The following is a 7,056-nucleotide window of genomic DNA, read 5'->3' as shown; positions in this document are numbered from 1 at the left end:
TGGGGGAGGAGAGAGGGAGAGGGGAGACATTCACATGGTCCTTTGTTGGGACTCTCAAAAGTTAACACAGCCCAACCATGTATCTCTCGGCAGTTCTGTTGACCTGCTTTACATCACATAGTGGACTAAATGGAAAATAGGAACCTGAAACGTAAATAAGTGGCTAATCCAGATGCAACCTTCATAGAGAGCTGGACCCAGTTGAGAAAGCCATGCAGGATGCCTTGCAAAATATATATAGGTAATGCCCGATTCAGAGGCACATATGGTTCCTCTGAGCTAGAAAGTGACAAAAAAATATCCCGTTAAAGAGGAGCTCAGCACTGAAATTAATACCTAAACTTGCATAACAGGAATTAAAGAAAAAACACACCATATGTCAAAAAGGACTAAAAGAGAGCACAGAGAAGACCAATCTAATCAGCCAGGACCAACAACAGTAGGTACAGGCATTGCAGCAATGACAATGTAGTAGTATCAGTTCTGTAGAAGAAGATTCTCACAGGTATATATATAGCACAAAAGACTCAGTCATCAGGAAACTGAATCTTCAGATTTCCAATTCCTACTTTCATGACAAGTCGGACTAAGCTTTACATATTGATAAGAAACCAAGTCAAGTCCATGATGGAAAAATGATTTTGATGATAAGAGACTTAGGATACAATAAGCAGAATACAAACTGCAAGTTCAGATCCAACTTAAATGGATACATTTTGGCAACTGAAAGAGAGTACATGTCTACCAGGCATCCAATAAATTCTCTGCAAGCACATCAGAATATGCTTGCATTACTGGGGACAAAAAACAACAAAAGAATGGTGAAGGAAATGATCTATTGCAAGACTACATAGCAAGATGACATATGTAACTTCTGAAAACTAGGGAAAGAAATGTGCTGAGGTAGATTCACATGAAACTCCTTTTTGACGGCCAGCAATAACCTAATTTCATTTCTCTCAGGTTTCCATGGCAAAGAAAATAAGTCAATAACCAAAGCACAATGCTGTTGACTGTCAATTTACCGAGGACAAGATGGTAGCCAAGGAGAATTTTGCTCCATTTTTAAGCACAAGGTCGAGGAAAACTGCAGGAGAATCTTTCTTGGGAATCAGGATGCACGTGTATTATATGTGCAGCAACTCAAGGTGGAGCCTGTAAATATATTCTCAACCATTTGTTTAGTTTCCTTTCAACTATAGGTTTGTTGTACAGATGAAAATTAAATAATGCAGTAATCTGTATCTTCTGCAGGTGACAAACGAATGGCCACACTTTCATTCGGTAAAACCTACTCCAAATTCGGAATGATCCCCAAATGTTCTAAGAGAATCAATAATCTCAAGGGGAACTACTAAAGTGAAGAGCCGCCAGTTCTGCAAGGCAATTCATTAGTATTTTAAGTTGTCAGGTCAGGGTTTGGCCTCTCTAGCACCTTAATCTACCGCTACAGTATGGAGTTACAGGACCCTGTTCTAGAGAACTTCTATACTAAAGTTAGTATCATAGAAGAAGAACCCCCTTTGGGAAACAAATCACCTGTGATTGACTCGATATTCTCTAGTCTTCCTGTTCACCGCATGTTCATGTTTAGCAATCATGAGCTGTGTTAAGAATTAGCGCCAAAACCAAGACCCGATAGAGGTTTTTTGGTCCTATCGGGTCCAGATTTAAGTGTTTTAGGGTTGCGACTTAAGTGAGGGGCTTTTCTGTACTTTCTTCTTTGTTTTATGCAATATATATATATATATACACTACATTGACCTGCGATCAGTCTATCCTAGACTGATTGCACGCTGCTCTGTTTCTGGACAGCTTTCGGTCTCTCCTTCTCTTCTTCTTCCTGTTTCTCATTCTGGTTACATCTAATTAGTATTGCAACATGGTATCAGAGCAGGTTTAATCAAATTGATTGGTACAAACAAACCTTTTGCTACTGATTTCAACCTAGCGATAAACTTCCTTGGTGTGCAGCCGCCTTCTTTGCTGCAATTACTATGACCTAATTAATATGAAGCGATCTACAGTACATGTAAGTCATCTTCCATACTGCTGCTATCAGTTTTATGCTGGTTCTTACTGTTTAAGAAAGCCGCTGGACTTGTTCTCCTCTACCGATGGCTGCTACTGCTACTTCATCATCGATGGCTGCTACTACTACTTTGTAGTTTTTATATACTTGCTGCTGAAAGTTGCTGGTGCCTACTGTGGTTTTTGTCCATGCGATTAGCCTTCTTGCAGAATTTTTTGTTCTCCTATCAGAGGCTGATTCGACACTACTGCTGCCCCCATCAGCTGGCTATTTTTTGTTGAGCTTTGTGGTGTCCGATTGCTTACTGCTGCTGTTTTTCCTACTTGGTGGGTGATTATTATTTGATTCTCATGGGTGAGATCAAAGTCCCTACCCCTACTACTACTACTTCTTCTACCTCGGGAAGCCCGAATTACCTTCTTTGGGCTCAGTCAGTCAAGGTATATCTAATGGCTAAGGACAAGCTTGATTACACCATCTCTGATTCTCCCAAAGTATCTAAAATTGGTTATGCTCAATGGCAGAAAGAGAATGCATTAATTTTAATTTGGTTATGGAACAATATGGAACCCGATGTCGCTATCAATGTTATGTTTCATTCTACTGCCAAGGGAGAGTGAAATGATTTGAAGGAGACCTACTCTCAGGAGAAGAATATGACTCGTATCTATGATATCTATGAAAAACTGTTTCAGTATCGCCAGTCTGACAAGCCACTTGCAGAATACTACAATACTTTCAGGGGTATGGTTGAAGAACTCAATGTCTTTCAACCCTTGACCACTGACATTGACAAACTGAAGGCTCAGAGTAACGAGTTCTTCGTCTCCAAATTCTTGGTTGGTCTGAACAATGACCTGAAGGCAGTGAAGGATCACTTACTTGCAGGAGATACTTTGCCTACTTTGAATGATACATACTCACGCCTACAACGCATTACCTCTTCCACCAAACCTAATCAGTCTTCCAAAGACAATTCTACCTTCCATGCCAACCGTGCACGTGGTCGCAGTCATGGGGGAGGTCGTGGATCGACTGGTCGAGGATCTGGTGGACAGCCCTCTGACCGTACTGCACGCCAATGTACTTTCTATGGAGAGCCCAACTATACTGTGGAAACTTGTTGGGCAAAGCATGGCAAACCAGAGTAGGCAACACAATTAGCTAATCATGCAGTGTCTAATGATGGTACGGACACAATGGCTCTAGTTGACACTAAACCAACACCTTCAGAAGATTCAGCTACCGGTCTGCGAGATGACATCAACCAGTTGCTCCGGCGCTTGCACACTCTTGAGGCATCTGCTAATACATCTACTAGTGCATCCACATCCGCTGCTACCCTAGCCCACACAGGTACCTCAGCCCTCCTTACTACTACATCTACCCCTGGATCATTGATTCAGGTGCTTCTGCCCACATGACCGGTAAGTCATCATTTTTTAAAGATTTTTGTACTAGTTCCAGTATGATTCTTGCTAATGGTGCTTCAACACCAGTTCTAGGTCACGGTTCTACCTCACCTATCCCATCCATAAACTTATCCTCTGTCTTACATGTTCCTCAATTTCCATTAAGTCTTCTCTTTGTGAGTCAATTAACTAGTTCGTTAAATTGCTCAGTAACATTCTTTCCTTCTTACTGTGTCTTTCAGGATCTTTACATGAGGAAGACGATTGGTGGAGGACGTGAAAATAATAGATTATATTACCTCAACAGCGGTTGTCCTACCTCTTCTGCTATTGCTACGGCTGTTGGGGACATCACTCCTTTTCAATGGCATTGTCGTTTAGGTCATTTGTCGCTTTCTAGGTTAAAGTTTTTATTTCCTAGTTTTAAGTCTACTCCTAGGTTAGAGTGTGAGGCTTGTGAGTTGGGGAAACATCACCGTGTGTCATTCCCATCTCGCTCTGTGTCTCGTAGTCCGTCTTTATTTTCTTTAGTCCATTCTGATATATGGGGTCCTTGCAGAGTCAATAATAGATTTGGGTTTCGGTATTTTGTGACTTTTGTGGATGATTATTCCCGCCTTACATGGTTTTACATGTTAAAGGACAAGTCTGAATTTTTACATGTATTTACAAAATTCCATAATGAAATAAAGACTCAGTTTGGCATTCCTATTAAAATTTTTGTTCTGATAATGTTTTAGAATATGCTCAAACTGACATTTCTAATTTTTGTGATAGTCATGGGATTATCCACCAAACTAGTTGTGCCTATACTCCATAGCAAAATGGAGTAGCAGAGCGCAAAAATCAGCATCTCCTTGAGGTTGCCTGAGCCATGATGCTGCATATGCATGTTCCCAAGCATTTTTGGTGCGATGGTGTCTTAACTGCATGTCATTTGATTAACCGCATGTCATCCTCTGTTTTGTCCGACAAATCTCCCTTCTCTGTTATGTTCCCTAATTTACCGAGTTTTCCTATTCCCCCCTCCAGTGCCCTTGTCTAGTGTAGAGTGGTCTTCTTCATCTCCTCCACCCATACCCTTCCTTATACCCTTCCCTGATGCTCCTCGTGCTAATGACTCCCCTCCTCTACAGGTTTATCAGCGCAGGAAGAAGATTGGACAGCCAAGTGACGAGGTAAATACCCCAGATGCTTCACTCCTTCCACTACCGGCTTCCTCAGGTGAAACTCCTCTTCCTCCCATCTGATGACTTACCAATTGGGCACAGGAAAGGTACTTGTTCTTGCACTCACAAATCTATGGTTGTGTATCCTATTGATAAATTTGTCTTTATCTCATCTTCCCTCTCCTATCCATGGTCTTGCCTTCTCTTTCCACTAACCCTATTCCCCATACCCATACTGAGGCCCGTTGTATCCCTAGATGGAAGGCTGTCATGGATGTAGAAATAGATACCCTTTTGAGTCGTGGTAACTGGAGTCTGGTAGATTTACCTCCTAGTAAGGATCTGGTGAAGTGTCGTTGGGTGTACATTGTTAAGTATCATTCTGATGGCTCTGTTGAGAGGTTGAAGGCCCGTCTGGTTGCTAAGGGATATACTCAGACATATGGTGTTGATTACTTTGAGACCTTCTCCCTGGTTGCTAGATTGAATTCTGTTTGTCTCCTTATTTCTCTTGCTGTCAACTTTGATTGGCCCTTGTTTCAGTTGGACATCAAGAATGCCTTCTTGTATGATGATCTACAGGAAGAGGTGTATATGAAGCAACCTCCAGGGTATGTTGTTCAGGGGGAGAGTACAGGTCGTGTGTCGCTTACACAAGGCTATATATGGGCTGAAACAGTCTCCTCGGGCATGGTTTGACAAGTTCAGTGCTACTATAGTTACTTGTGCTTTTTCTCAGTGTTATTCTGATCATTCTGTGTTTGTTCGTCACAGAGGTGACAAGCTGGTTGTCTTGGTTGTATATGTTGATGACATTATTCTAACTGGTAATGATAAGGCAGGAATTTCTAAAGTAAAAGATCATCTCTAGCACCATTTTCAGATAAAGGATCTAGGCCAACTTCATTATTTCCTTGGAATTAAGGTAATCCGCTGCAAGAAAGGGATCAGTCTATCTTAAAGGAAGCATGTGATAGATCTTCTATCTGATACTAGGATGCTTGCATCCAGACCCGTTGATATTCCTATGGACCCTCGCCAAAAGTTTGGTGTGGATGATGGTGAACCTCTCCAGGATGTGCATCAGTACAGGAGCTTGATTGGCAAGTTAATTTACCTCACTATGACTTGTCCTAACATTTCCTATTCTGTTGGGGTCCTTAGTCAATTCATGCAGTCTCCTCAAAAAACACATTGGGATGCTGCTATTCGTGTTCTTCGTTATCTAAAAGGTGCTCCTGGAAAAGGGTTGATTTATCGTCCAAATCGACATATGGAACTAGTGGGGTATTCTGATGCTGATTGCACTGGCTCTACTAGTGATCGGAGATCTACTACTGGATATTACACTTTTGTTGGAGGTAATCTTGTTACGTGATGCAGCAAGAAGCAGACTACTATTGCCCGGTCTAGTGCAGAAGCTGAGTACAGAGCTATGGCTCATACCACTGCTGAGTTGATGTGGCTACAGTCGTTACTTTTGGAGTTGGGTTTCCAATGACCAAGCCAATGAAAATGTATTGTGACAACAAAGTTGCGATTTATACTGCTGGTAATCCGGTCTTCCCTGGAGAACCAAACATATAGAAGTGGACTACCATTTTGTTCCTGATGTTGTTCTAAAGAGGCTGATTGATACTCCTTTTGTTCCTTCATCGGATCAGTTAGCTGACATGTTTATGAAGTACTTGTTTGCCCCCACTTTTCGCAATGGTTGTACCAAGTTGAGCACGGGTGATGTGTATGCTCCAGCTTGAGGGGGAGTGTTAAGAATTAGCACTAATCCCGATAAAGGATTAGAGTCAAAACCAAGTCCCAATAGGGGCTTTTTGGTCCTATCGGGTAGAGATTAAAGTGTTTTAGGGTTGCGACTTAAGTGGGGCTTTTCTGTACTTTCTTCTTTGTTTTATGCAATATATATACACTACATTGACCTGCGATCAGTCTATCCTGGACTGATCGCAGGCTGCTCTGTTTCTGGACAGCTTTCGGTCTCTCCTTCTTCTCTTCTCTTCTCTTCTCTTCTCTTCTCTTCTTCTTCTTGTTTCTGATTCTGGTTACATCTAATTAATATTGTAACAAGCTGGTTATGAAAGTCGGTGAAAAATCAAAAGCAACTATCCTGGGGAACCCGGAGGATACCAGAAAGGATACATTTGATCAGCCAGAAGTCTAGAATAGTATTTACGGAGGCCAAAGATGGTGGATAAGTGAGGATAGGGAAAGGAGTTGAGCCTTATTATGCAAAAGGATCATTGAAGCTTCGTAACTCATCGTTGGTTACTTGGTTTGGTGAATAGTTCTGTTGTGGTTCACCAATTGATCACAACCATTGAAGTAGTCGAATTCAGCACCAACAAAGAATTGAACAGAAAAGAGACACCAGAGCACATACATGGATGCTGCAGGCAGCCCTTACAACATTTGATGCAGTCCCAACCCC

The sequence above is a fragment of the Macadamia integrifolia genome, chromosome 3, assembly GCF_013358625.1.
Source record: "Macadamia integrifolia cultivar HAES 741 chromosome 3, SCU_Mint_v3, whole genome shotgun sequence".
In the NCBI taxonomy this organism is placed as follows: domain Eukaryota; kingdom Viridiplantae; phylum Streptophyta; class Magnoliopsida; order Proteales; family Proteaceae; genus Macadamia; species Macadamia integrifolia.
The sequence above is the reverse complement of the archived record's forward strand: the minus strand, read 5'-3'. Positions refer to the sequence as shown.